Below are 14182 nucleotides of genomic sequence, written 5' to 3'. Positions count from 1 at the left end.
GTATGTGTGCCCTAAAGGGATAAAAGCTCTTGGCAGTGAAAGACTTTACAAAACCATTCATCAATTTTAATTTGAAAATTCCAAAATACCAGTACATTGACAATATTTAGAATCAAAGTTCTAAATAAAGAACTAAATATGCTTTTAAATTAAAAGATACATAGAACTTACTCTTGTTGACGTCTCTGAATCTATAATCCACCGAATTGGGGACACCACCCGTTGGAGACCTTCCTATCTTCGAATACTAAATGTTAAATAATAATAATATATAATAATAATAGAATTAATGTTATTATTAATTTAAAATATCAATTCTTTATTGATTCACGTGCAACCCCATCTCTTTCTCCTTCACTCTTCCTCTTCCCCGTGCCCACCGCCGCCTGCCTCCCTTAGCCATTTTATATTACTCTTGGACGTCAGCCGGCCACGCCGTCACCGATCGCTTCGTCTCCATTGAAGCCAAAACACCGTTCGTCGTGAGTTCGAACTCTCGGCATCGCGTCTCACCTCTGTTTTCCAGCCAAGCTGTGATTCATTCGCGCGTAGCTCCTTCGACGTTCGCGCCACCACATTATGCTTCAGGTGACGAGGAACGTTACCGATTGACCTATCATCTCACCGGCGTTGTTACTTAGTTGAAGCAGTCGTCGAGCAGACCTGAGCCCGTCGCGTCTGTCGAAGTGCCGTCGCGCGGCTCTTCACCTCCAGCCATGGGTTGTAAGCTGAAGTTTGTTTTTCGTTTGTTGATTAGATCTGATCTATTACACGCGTCGATTCTAGTTATTCGAAGTTGTTGCCCCCATTTTACTCTAATTTTTGGGATTTTTGTGGTAAGTTGTATTGGTGAGTGTGTTGGTTTTACATTGTAATTATCCTTGGGTTGTAGTTTTGGATAATTAGTTAAATTGTTAATTGATTCTTGAAGTTAGCGTTTGAGTTCTTTGGATTCACAACTAAATTGTAGATTTGTTGGAGTTCGATTCGCCAATACTTTGATAAGCTAGAATTTACATTGAGGAAATTAAATGAAAGAAAGTATTGTGAAAGTAATTGAGTTCCATATTCTTAGTATTAGGTTTCCTTCGTTTGAGAAATTTGAGTAACATTAAAGTAAGGGGTTTCTATTACTGGACTCTTTGAAAGTTTTGAAATGTGTTGACTGTTTGGATCTCTGGACTTAGTATGGTTTACTAATATATGTAGAAGTAGATATGATGACAAATGTATTGTAACGCCCCAAACTCGAAGGTAATTTATTTTAAGAAAATTATTCAATTTGTACAAGATTTATTTTTTGAAGAAAATATGTTGAAGGGGGAAAAAGAAGATTTGAAAATGTGATAATATAATTATATATATATTTATTTATATTTTAGTTTTATTATTTAATTTAAATAAAAGAAAAGAAGAAAAATTTTCCTTTCTTCTTCCTCCCGCGCGCAACCCCCTTTCCCCCTTCATTTTCTTTTTCTATTTTCTCCTTCACCGTGCCCTACCTCCAGCCGCACCCTCCAACCGACCACCATCGCTCTCCTCCTTCTTTTCTTCTCCGATCCACGGCCGCCGCCCCTATTCTTCTTCCATTTCTCTTTCTTTTCTACCATACCCAGCCGCCGCTGCAACCGTCGGTCGCCATCTCTGTTCGCGAAGCAAGCCGTACGCGTCGCCTTGCAGTTGTCGTCCAGATCTGCGTCGCCGTGCCCCGTCCTAATCGCCTCTGTCTCCGTCGAAGCCAAGCCCAGCCGCCGCCCATTCCTTTCCTCTCCGTTCGTGAAGCCCGGTCGCCGCGTCAGATCGTCGATCGATTTTGAGGCAGCGCGCACGTCTCCTTCCAGCCGCGCGTTTCCTCTTCTTCCAGCAGCGTGTTCTTCTTCCAGCCGCAATTCACAACCGACGTACACTCTAATCTGTTTGTACGATCTTTGTTGTTAGGTTCGATCGTCGCTGCCGCCGTTTTTGTTGTGAGTTCTCTTATAAGTAAAATTGATAGTTTCTGTTTGATGGATTGTTAAGATAAAATATCAAATGAAACGTTTGGTTAATACTGTTCTTGAAGGTGTTGGAAGTGACATTGGGTCCCTCGTGTTCATAACCGAAATTGTGAATTTTGGAGTTTGGCTCGCCAATACTTCGTATCTTTCGTGGGATATAGTTTGTTTAAGAAATTGAGCAACCTTGAGGTAAGGGATTTTCTACTGGACTCAACAACAAAATTAAGATATAATGACTAATTAAGATGTATTGACTGTATGGACCGTATTATATTATTTGAACTGAGTAGAGATGACTGTTATGATGTATGTTTGGACATTGACTTAAAGTTTAATGTTTGCTGTGTTTGACTGGGAGAAATTAATACATATATGTGCATGGGTTGATGTGGACTGTGGTTGAGTATATGTTGTGACTGTCTGGTTATGTATGTGTACAAGGATAAGGATGTGGAAACGACTGAATCTCGTAGATGTTGCTTATATAAAGTGTGGATTTGATTAGTAGATTGATTGTTGTCTAGACTGAATGTATAATATCTACTGTTATGTTGTGTGCTTGTGAACGGAAGAAACGTCGTGGTTGTGCCCTTGGTGACTGAGGAGGAGGTTATGATTGTTTAGCTTGTTAACTGATGTAATGATATGCTTTTTACTGACCTTGGGCTAAATTAGAGTAAGACGACTGGTTGAGGTTAAATAAGGAGTTTACGTGATGAGAATGTTTAACTGATTTGTGAATGACTGTTAAGATGTTTAGAATGGACTGAGGGGAAAAATTGTTAGCTTTTATTGGGATGTGTGCCTTGTAGGTGTCCCACGGGATCACCAATTATTCTGCACCTTCGGGAGCATTAGACTGATATGTGTTTCTGCAGAACACTAGACTGAAATGTACGTCCCTTGGGGCGTTAGACTGAAATGTGCATCCTACGGGATCACAAGACTGCGACTGTACAGGGTGTCCCAATAGAATGTTAACAATTTATTTTCCCCTGACGGGACTAGTAGAGGGTCTCTTACTGGGTATTTTTATACTCACCCTCCTTATGTTTAATTTTCAGGCAAAGGTAATAAAGACGGCAAACCGGCGAGGGGCAGGAAGGAAGCGTGATTGCCATAGGGGTTATTTTAAATTGCTTATGCTAAATGTTTTGTTTCACGTGTTTTGTTTTAGTACTTGAGATTGTTTAGAAAATTTTATAGTTGAACTGTATTCACGAATTAGTAAATTTTTCTTGAAAGTGTTGGTTATTTTAAACAGGGCCCAGATATAAATTTTTGTTTTCTTGAGACTTTGAAATTGTTTGAGATTGAGATTTTGAGTAAACTCAGGTCTTTATTTGAAATTAATGACTTCGACTTACCTAGAAAAGTTGGGTCGTTACATGTATATTATGCCAGACTGGTATAGAAGTAGATACGATGGATAATGTATTTGTAAACTGAGAAAGGTGTTATGTATATATATATATCTTGACTGTCTGGTGTGTTGTTATAGTATCAACTGATTTTGTGATAGATTGAATAGATTGAACGTAAGTGTGTTAAGTTGGATTGATGATATGATGGAGTAGTTTGACTATACTAGGAATGGATTGATTAAATGTTTATAACGGACTAAGGGAAAATTGTTAGCTTTGTCGATTGGGTAGTGTGCCTTGCAGGTGTCCTACGGGATCACCACCTGTTGTGCATTCTTCGAGAGCACTAGAATGACATGTGCATTCTTCGAGAGCAATAGACTGACATGTGCATTCTTCGAAAGCACTAGACTTACATGTGCTTTCTGAAGAGCACTAGACTAATATTTGTGTCCTTTAGGGCATTGGACTGATTATGTGTGTTTCTACATGATCACAAGACTTTTAAAGTGCAGGGCACCTCCAATAGGAAGTTAACAATTTTATTTTTCTTCTAACAGGATCAGTAGTGGGTCTCTTACTGGGTATGTTTATACTCACCCTTTATGTTTAATCTTTTTCCGCGAAACTGCCATAGGGAAATGTCCTTCAAATTGCTTCTACTTTATATTTTTTTTTTTTTTGGTTTTCTTTAGTAATTGAGACTGTTTTGGGTTTCATGATTGAACGATTTTTATGTTCTTGAACTTTCTTTATTATCGATACTTTTACACTTTCAAAATTTTATTTGAAATAGAGCCCGAATAAAAACTCTTTAATGTTGTTAAAAAATATATTTTTTAAATTATAAAGTCTTATGGTTAAAGGACGAATCTAGTCTTAAAGTAATAACTTCAGCTTAATTCGAAAAATTAGGTCGTTACAATCTATTTTGCAGAAAAGAAAATCATCGATTTTATTTTGGTTAAGAAAAGCTGTTTTTCTTCTACATATTTATAACTCTCTTTCTTTCATTGAGTAGGAGACGGGTAGGAGAAAATCATAGGATTCTATTAACTTAAAAAATATTAAATTAATAGAAGTTTCAAATCAACTAACTAATTAACCATTAATCAATTAGTTAATAATTAATTAAATCATATTTAATTAATATTTCATTTAAATCTTATTGAATGAATATCTCTCCAATACCTTATAGTTTTATATTAATTTAATTAAATAATATTAAACTAAATTATTAATTAATTAATAACTAAATTAAATATTTTATATTTAACTTAAGTTAAATTTGAATCATATTCAAATATAACTTTATCTCATAATTAATAATTTTAATATCAAACAAATCCACATTAAATTAATATTTGAACTCATTCAAATATTTTATCTCTCATAAATTAATTTTGAACTTTATCTAAAATTAAATTTATATAATAAAGTTTCATTAACATATAAACTTTATATTATAATGTATCACTATATATTATACTAATTATACTAATTTCCAAGGTAAATTTGAATATTTCAAATTAGAACCAATATAAATAAATCACATTATCATTTTGTATCATCCATTACTTTCTATTCAGTCATACTAATTGGATCAACCTAATACATAAAACAAATATAGAAAAATTAAAAAAAAAAAAAGCATGCACAAATAGAGACAAATAGACATTGATAGTTATCTATCTCTATCTATCTGAAACAAGCACACATAAATTGTTATATTTCTCTATCGGATGGACAAAAATAGCAGTCTATTTATATCTACCTGAGATACAAACATTCAAAGAAAAAAAAAAACCTTACCAATAAAATTCTTGACTTTTCATGTTATTCTAAATGCAACACGTTCTCAGCCCAAGAAGTCAAACAACTCTTCATTGTAAAAGTAGCTTTACTTCTTTCATCAAACCACTTTTGCAATACATCTCTAATTGAACTAAGCATGGTAGCTACAGGTAGTTCTCTAAGAAGAAGAAGACCTTCTAAAAAAAATCAACAGTTACATGAGCAACTAATGGATGTATATTAGTTGCATCTTTAGCAAAAGATAAATACCAAGCCACATCATTGTCTTTCTTTACTGGCACCACAGTTGGACCTTGCTTTTACCAAAATCAAGTAAAACAGATAATTCTACTTATCCATCCAATTGAATCTGTTCACATATTAAATCAATTAGAGAATTAAAGCTGACTCGGACATCTACCAAAATTTCAGCAACTAAGTAATTCTCATAAATATTACATCCATTCCATTGACCTCCATAAAAAACAACAATAGGAAAAGACATTATAATCTGTAAAAAAAATAAATAAAATAAAATTAAGTATTTAATTGTGATAGAAAGAAATAGATAGACATAGATATACATTTATTACTGAATAAAAGAATAAAATGTACAAAATGATAATACTAAACACAATGCAAGAATAAGTAAACGATCGTGCAATGAAATAATATACATTAAACGATCCTATTAACCGTGATAAACGACCATTTAACAACGGTAAATGATAATATTGATTAAAATAAATTATCGTGTTGACATGGGTACACGATCATATGATATTGGTGATCGTATTGAATAGTGTAAACAATCGTCTTGTTATCGGTACACGATCGTGTTAATATTTGTAACTGATTCTATTGATAGTGGTAACTGATCGTGTAATTCCATGTAAACTATCATAAAAAACTTTAAACTATCGATCTTTATAATGAAGTACATAATTCTTACATTAATACTTAAAATTTGTTGTAACGACCCAACTTTTCTAACTAAGTTGAAGTCATTAATTTTGACAAAGAGACCTTGATTGACACAAAATATAGTAAAATTCACTTGAAATCATACGATCAAAGAAAACAAACTTAAGTTCGGGTCTTGTTTCAAATAACCAAAACTTTAAAAGTACTATTTACAAAACAACAGTTCGTAAACTCAGTTCCATCACAAAAATTTTAAACAACCTCATGTACAAAGGAAAAACAAGAAACATAAAGCGGAAGCATTTGAAGGACATTCCCTTATGGCAATCACGTCTCCTTCTTGTCCCTCGTCGGTCTACCTCCTTTGTTACATTTGCCTGAAATAGTTAAACATGAAAGGATGAGTATAAACATACCCAATAAGAGACTCGCTATTGGTCCCATTAGGGGAAAAAGAAACTGTTAACTTTCTATTGGGTACCCTGCACAGTCACAGTCTTGTGATCCCGTAGGATACACATAATCAGTCTAACGCCTCAAAGGACGCATAAATCAGTCTAGTGTTCCGCAGAAACACATATCAGTATAATGCTCCAGAAGGATGCACATATCAGTAATTAATTTTGAAAATATGTTATTTTAGAAAAACTACAAGTGTTTGACAACCCTTTGAAAGCTATTGAAATACTCTCAAATTGTATTTTAAGCAATTTTAATTAAAAGAAAGTCTACATAAAAAAATTACCCTTTTTAAAGGAACATTTTTTCTCTAATCACTCCAATGGAACTCAAACACGTACTTCAAGTTAATTCTGGTATCCAAGAATCAGTCTCATCTAACATAAACAAGAACATTCAACTTGATAGAACTTCATTACCTCATTTTTACAATTCCCAAAGTTACTAAATGAAGGGCCATTCCTAAAACATACTTACATCCAACTTTCTCCATGAATAAACTTATCGTCTTTTATGTACTGATGAATATAGAGATGGAGCGATCAGAGTTTGTTTATGTACCAAATTAGAGTAAGTTGAGAAAAGAGTGGATTTACACAAGGATGAAATGGCTGGCTGCTGCTTGTTTAAAACTGAAAGTTAGGGTGACCTTGTTTCTCATAGGGACTCAGCAAATTGAGGGGCCTCCAGGTCTACTTCTTGTCTCATTATACATGCCATTAGCCATTCAACGTTGAAAGTCCATATCCCTTTTTCTAGGCCACCAAGGCTTCCTCCACGTCTTCCTCACAAGCCACAAAGATCGTCTTCCATACGTTGTTACTTTATCTAGCTCATGAATCACCTAAATTTTCAAGCATAATGAATTTGCCAAGTGAGAGAAAAAAATTATGTATATACTACAAGGAAATTGCAAGAATTCACCCTATCAAAAAATATTAAACAAATTCTTGTTCTAGTCCCTAAAATTTTCCATCTTTTCCCAACTTTCAAAATGCTTCCTATGAGATATATTCCAATCACATATAGCAGAAATGACCGATGAGTATTGGATAAATGAATATTAATTGATAAAATAATTTACAAAATACTAAAACCGTTAGTTGGCTACTTTTTGGAAGCTCGATGACTAAAATGGATGTTTTGAAAGTTCCAAGGCTAAAATGGAATTTAAATCAACATAATAGTAAGTTCAAGATCAAAGACAAGCTAAACAATAAAATGTTGCGACCAGAAAACAATCTAATCATAATTATAAACATGGATGTATGTATTTGTACACCAAATCACAAAAAAATAACTCCAGATTTCGATCTAGAGACAATTAAAAACTTGAACAAATTTGATAATTAAAGAAACACGGAGATGGCCATATGACCCCTTGTGCATAGACTTTTTACATTACATGCTCAATTCCTAGGATCAAAACAAACATAAATATTAAAGACTTAAGAAGCACATACACTCAAGTTTGGCTAGTGTATCAATAAACAATATGTATGGAACACTCGGAGAACACGTGTTGAACACTAGTTAGTACAGTAGATGTGTTAGACAACAAGTATTCCAATGCAATAAAGGTCAAGATTGGTCACACACACATATTAAACTCTTGGCTTTGAATAAGTTTTGAGTGAAGGACAAGCTTATTTTTAAGCATATAAATACATAAACTTATTGACTTTGAATTTCTATATAAATATGAGACATACTTTTTAAATTATATATATTAAAACTGTGTTCTAGCACTATCCTATATTTTTTAGAAAAAAATGACACGTCACCATGTCTATGATTTATTGACCCATGTCTAAAATTCGTATACGTGTTTGTTGTTGGAATTTTTTGTCCTAAAACTCGTAGTTTGTAATCATATTCTGTTCAATAAAGTTGTTATTGAGAAATTAAATATTATAATCTTAAATCCAATAAATCAAGTTCCAAGGCTATTTTTGAATAAACTTGAACTTTATGTGTAAACATAAACGTGGATCAAGTTCGAGTATATAGCCTAAATAGTCTATAGTATATGAAATAAAGGTTGGGCGCCTTATTTAGAGAAACTATGGATGCGGCCCACTTTGTAGTACAAACGAGGTGATCCTAATCGTTCATGTAGAGACATGAAAGTGGGGGCATCCTATGTAAAGTGTTTACATAAGACTGAACCATGAATTTGTCTTTTTTACGTTATAACACCGTTTACTGTTTAAAACTGACTATCTCAATTATTGATGACCTCGGTAACTTAGTCTTAATCCTGAGTTAACTATGAACTCTTGTTCACACGAGATTATCCTTAGATCTGCATAGGTGAGGGCAGCTCATCAGCGTTGGCCCAATAAGCCTCCAATTTCAAGGGTATGATCGGGTGGATAGCTGGGAACATAGGGTACAAGATGGAATTCACTCCTACCCGCTTTAGGGTTAGTAGATAGGTTGTTCTCTTAAGCACTGAATCCAAGTCTTGAACAAGGGGCCCCACCCTCTCATTGGCCCGAGAGGGATTAAGTTTATAGGTTGAACCTTAAACCAATTGTTCAATAGTGGATTAGTGGGACTTAAGGAGCAAGATGTAATTTTTGGGGGTAAAACGGTATTTTAACCCAGCCAAGGTTACGAGCAACCTGTGAAGGATTAACTTACCAATTATGGTTTTATCAAATGGACACAAATATATCTATAGTGAGGGGAGTGCAACTACGGGACTTTAGTGGAATGACCCGTTAGTTAACGAATGTTGATTAACTCTGTCTAAAAGAGTTTAGCTAGTTAATCTTGAATCGTTGGAGCCCATGATCTATAGGTCCATTAGGTTCCTCTGCTAGCTCATATGGATTAAACTTAGAACAGTGTGATGAAATAAGTCGAATTGTTCGAATTGGGAGAAGAAAGAGAAACCGACAGGTATAGTGATATAGTCGTCGGTCTTCTAAATAGAAAAAGAGCTTCATGTTTTTCATACTATAAGTATGAATGCGGATTCATACTAAGAAGCTCGGAATTGATGGAATTGGTCAAAAATTGTAAAAAGTTAAAATGTTGACTTTTGACTTTGAAAAGTCAAACTTTGACCGACCATATATTCAAATGTGATTTGAATTTTGGAAAAATGAATGCGGATTCATGCTCGGGAGGTTGGAATTAGTCAAGACGGACAAAATGGTAAAAAGTCAAAATATTGACTTTTGACTTAGAAAAGTCAAAGTTTGACTTTTGACTAGAAATATCTAATGACCATTTTACCCTTGGACTAAGTTAGTGGGAAAATCCAACATTTTGTTGGATAATCCCACTAACTCTTAGTGGGATATGTGGCTATATGAGATATAGACACCTAGCCCACTAAGTTCCACTAATTGTTAGTGGAACATTAGGTGTTGAGATTTGACAAATGAATTACATGCATTTTTGCATGTAATTAGGTTATAAATAGAGGTGTTTTCAAATGTTGAAGGACTTTTGCCTCTTTTATCATTTTCATCATCTCAACCAAAGAAAAAAAAGAAACCTTCTAACCCCCTTTTATCTCCATTACTTTCTACACCAAAATTGGGTCCCACAACCCGGTTCTTTGTTTAGAGGATAGCAGTTGAGTACTAGTGGTGGTCTCGGTTTGAATTGGTAAGAAGATATCAAACTTTTTGAAAGCTTCAAAGGTAATATTTCCTAAAACCCTAATTTGATTAGTTTATGGTTACATGTTAATTGTGGCAATTAGAGTAGAAATTCGATTCTTTTTCCGCTGTGCATGACTTAGTTCTATCACTTGTTTGTTGAGAACTTCACGTCTTCATTAGATGGGAGGATAGCCATATTATAGTGGTTGTATATGTAAGAAAGAGAACCAAACCTAGTACTCGAGATTTGTACAATAACAGAGAACTTACATTTCCACCGGCTGACTTGACTATCAGGGATAGAGTTTTAGGTGGTGGTTGAGCGTGAGCTGATATGCAAACATCATACCCTTCAAATAAAGCTCCAGGACATGCTTTTGCCCTGAGACCTGCAGCTTTTAGGCTGGCTCGATACTTCGATATGTAGTCATCATCATTAGTATGTAAGGCAACTCGTCTGCAGATCAATAAGGAATTAATCAATCACAAAAATTAGGTAGGATGAAAAACATAAGTGGAAGAAAATACATTACACTTTGATACTAGCAAGCCATTCGAACTTACCAACAAATTTGCCTTCCCGGTAGCTTTCCTTTAACCAACTGGAGGAGAAAATCCAAGCTCTGAGTAATTTGCAATTAACTTGCAATTTTAGTAACAAGATATAGTAAAAATTATGAGCAAGAGCACACTGACACGCTTGAAGCCACATGGTAATGCATATGCTCGATAATCATTGAGAACATTAACAAGAGAAAATAAAGTTAAGAACAGTAGCTTGAAGAACAAAAAACATTCTACAACATAAAATCTTCAAAAACACATTGCTTAAAATCAAGTTTACTAATATAAAAGGTAAGATATTACGTTCCACTCTCCACACTACTGAAGTTCAACATTTCACATGAAAGAAATGAAATACTACTCTCAAATATAACTGAAAAAAGCATAAATGGGTAAAGAAAAAGCATAGAGAAATGCAAAAGAATCCTTGGCTTTGATATATTGAAAGGTAAAGAATATCAACCATAGATGCCCGGGAGAAGAACTCCTACAAGTACACACTTAACGCAAATTATCATTCGCTAACATGAGACCTTCTAGAGGAATTCTGTTAGGATACTTCCTAACAAGAACAAGATCTTAATTTATTATAATGAACTATAAGAAAATACAAGATAAAACCAAGTATAAGGCACTTGGAACCTCCCTCTTGAGTACTCTCACCCAAGCCCTAAATCACTCCCCAGAATTCTCCCCTTACTTACCCTCCCTCCATTTATAATAAGATGTAACTACACTTACATAATAACTACTAGTAACTTTCTAAATATCTAATTACCCTTATACCCCTAACCTTATACTAATCTAGGTATCTAACATTACCCGATCCTTCAAAACACCTTGTCCTCAAGGTGAGCTTACAAACATGATCAAGGCCCCTTTTCTTTTTTTCTCTTTTTAATTGCAAACAATCCCCAACATTCTGCTCTTCAATGTTGAAAAAGAAATCCTCCCCTTCGGCTTTGAAAAACTCTCGATTCCAATAAGGTCCATTGACTTCAGCCCACAAAGCAGCCCAATGTACTTGAATTTTCCTTTTCCAAAACACATTGTCTTAGTTAACCCTTTGCATATCACCAACAAGTGTTTAATTTTCAAACTCTTCATCTCTAGTGGGCTAGGCCATAATCAAAGTGTTGCGTCAAGACCAAAATCATACTGTCGCCGGTTTCATTCCTAGGACCCACCTACATACACGTTTTTCTTCCCTCCTATTTTTGGAACTCTCCATCCACTTCATCTACAAAATGATGTGCCCCCAATGTTTTATTTAGAATAAGTTGAAGCTCATTTAGAGTAAGTTGAAGCCCACTTGAAATAGTAAAACCCAAGATTGTTCCTTTTGTCCTAATCCTCTTTCCTACAAATTTCTACCACGTGATTGGCACCATCAGGTGTGCAGCAACTTCTTCCTCGTCACGTGATTCACCCCTATTCCAGACCACCTTCTCGAGCCTCTATAGACCGGTAACTGTCGGCTTCTTCTTTCTCCATTGCAACCAGCCATTTTGTGTTTCTTTGAGCAACAAGTTTTTCTTCACTCGAGTCTTCATTTCGAGCCTCACAGGTAATCCTCGTCGACCTTCCTCTATAGTTTCTTCTTGGTCACTCTTTGCCATCCTCTTCACCTTCGTTGTATACCCGTTGCAATCGCGTTTTCCTCGATTCTTCTATGGATTCAGCAACTTCTTGGAATCCATCGATTTATGGACCTGAAGATTCCAATCCGTTCTAAATAAACACAATCCAGATCAGTGCCACTGAACACAGGCATTTCAACCTTCTTGAATTTGCTATGATCGTTCGAGTTTTCATCCCTTTCAAACTTGTTTGTTTTACCTTCTACCTTGATTTCCTTCAATGTCTTACCTCCACCTTCGATGATACTCTCAATCGTTGATCCTTTGCTCGACGATCCTTCCATTCTTCTGGAGATTGTCGAATTATCCTTCTGCTATTCCTTCGATGCATTTAGCAACCGTTCTTGTTTTTCCAACTAGATGACCAGTCTTTCGATGCTTTTTGGCAAGCATGACAAGTTTTCTTCAATTGCCAACAACTTGTGTAACTCCACTTGTATCCCCGAGATTTCCTTATCATAGGTCTCCAACTTCTCTTCGATCCGTTTTTGTGCTGCTCTATCGTTCTCCCAAGTAAAAACGCTCTGATACCAAATTGTTAAGATACTGTAAATATACGGCAAGTGTATCTTACTTTATTGAATTACCTCAATGAATTATAGTATAGAGAATAAAAAATCACTCACATCTACTTCCTAAAGGCACACTCCAGTGAGGATCACAACAAAGAACAAGAAAAACTAAGAACAAACCGCAACCATGAAAATGACCAAAACAAATAATAAAAAGAACTTGACTTGGACCCTCTACTTCTCCCAAGCACGAAAGACGGCAGCCTCTACTTCTTTGGAATATTTTGTCCCCTTTCTCCCTCCTCTTTCCTCCCTTTTATTTTGCTTTACTAACAAACTAATGGGAAAGATCTCCTCCGATATTCTCTCCTCCTATAATCTCTCCTATATTCTCGTGTGGGTCAATATTACCCTTTTTAATTCTTCTACTGTATTTAAATAATATTGGAGACATATACTTCCTAACAATAACAAGATCTGAATTTATTATAATGTAACTATAAGAAAATACAAGATAAAACCAAGTATAAAGCACTTGGAACCCTCCCTCTTGAGTACTCTCACCCAAGCCTTATATCACTCCCCAGAATTCTCCCCACTTACCCTCCCTCCATTTATAATAACATGTAACCACCCTAGTTACCACACTTACATAATAACTACTAGTAACCACACTTACACAATAACTACTAGTAACTTCCTAAATATCTAATTACCCTTATACCCCAACCCTATACTAATCTAGGTATCTAACAAATTCCATAACATAATGTATTAGCGGAAGAAGGAAATCGAGGATAAAAACACTAGCTAGCCAACAAATATCTTTCATTAGTGAGCTTGAGCCATTTTACACGTAAAATGGGAAAAGTAAGCCTGAAACCCAAAGTAGCCTAATGGTTGTCTTAACAACCACTACCCACCATCACGATAGAAACAACTGAAAAGGAAGAGCATGATACAATCCAACTCAAACATAAGAATTGATTTTGATGTTTAACTAAAAGTAAACAGGCAGTAGAATAAGAAACTATGCCCTTTTAGATCTAGAAGGTTCACAACAATTTCCAGCCTAAGCACAACTACGAGGCAATGGAAGAATAACGGCAAAGGCCTTGTGTGCATGGAATCGCTAACTTTGGTGCAAATGAGACGATTATCGGTATTCAAAGGCCAAAAGGACACATAGAAGAGTGTTCGTCTAAGATTGCAAGACTAACCCTGAAAAGAGAGCAATACAAAAATTTAGAGTTTTCCGCACTTTTCCTGTAATGACATCAGTGCTTGTACTCCCATCAGCAGTGAGAG

The 14182-nt window shown here is 35.2% G+C and overlaps 2 long non-coding RNA genes across 3 annotated transcripts; one reads left to right on the top strand and one right to left on the bottom strand.

Moving 5' to 3' along the window:
• Positions 1-1430: 1430 nt before the first annotated feature.
• Positions 1431-3482, top strand: LOC116404569. Of its 2 annotated transcripts, XR_004217476.1 has the most exons (3): positions 1431-1967; positions 2063-2186; positions 3062-3482. It is a non-coding gene; the product is annotated as an uncharacterized LOC116404569 (long non-coding RNA). The 2 variants fall into 2 exon arrangements; XR_004217475.1 differs by lacking the exon at positions 3062-3482 and having other exon boundaries at positions 2063-2403.
• Positions 3483-6826: 3344 nt separating this feature from the next.
• On the bottom strand, positions 6827-10610 carry LOC116404577. Its single transcript, XR_004217484.1, has 2 exons — positions 10429-10610; positions 6827-7382 (listed from the first exon to the last, which is right to left on the bottom strand). It is a non-coding gene; the product is annotated as an uncharacterized LOC116404577 (long non-coding RNA).
• Between the last annotated feature and the right edge of the window lie 3572 nt (positions 10611-14182).

The sequence above is a fragment of the Cucumis sativus genome, chromosome 6 (genome assembly GCF_000004075.3).
Source record: "Cucumis sativus cultivar 9930 chromosome 6, Cucumber_9930_V3, whole genome shotgun sequence".
NCBI lineage: Eukaryota > Viridiplantae > Streptophyta > Magnoliopsida > Cucurbitales > Cucurbitaceae > Cucumis > Cucumis sativus.
This window is presented reverse-complemented; position numbering and strand designations above follow the sequence as displayed.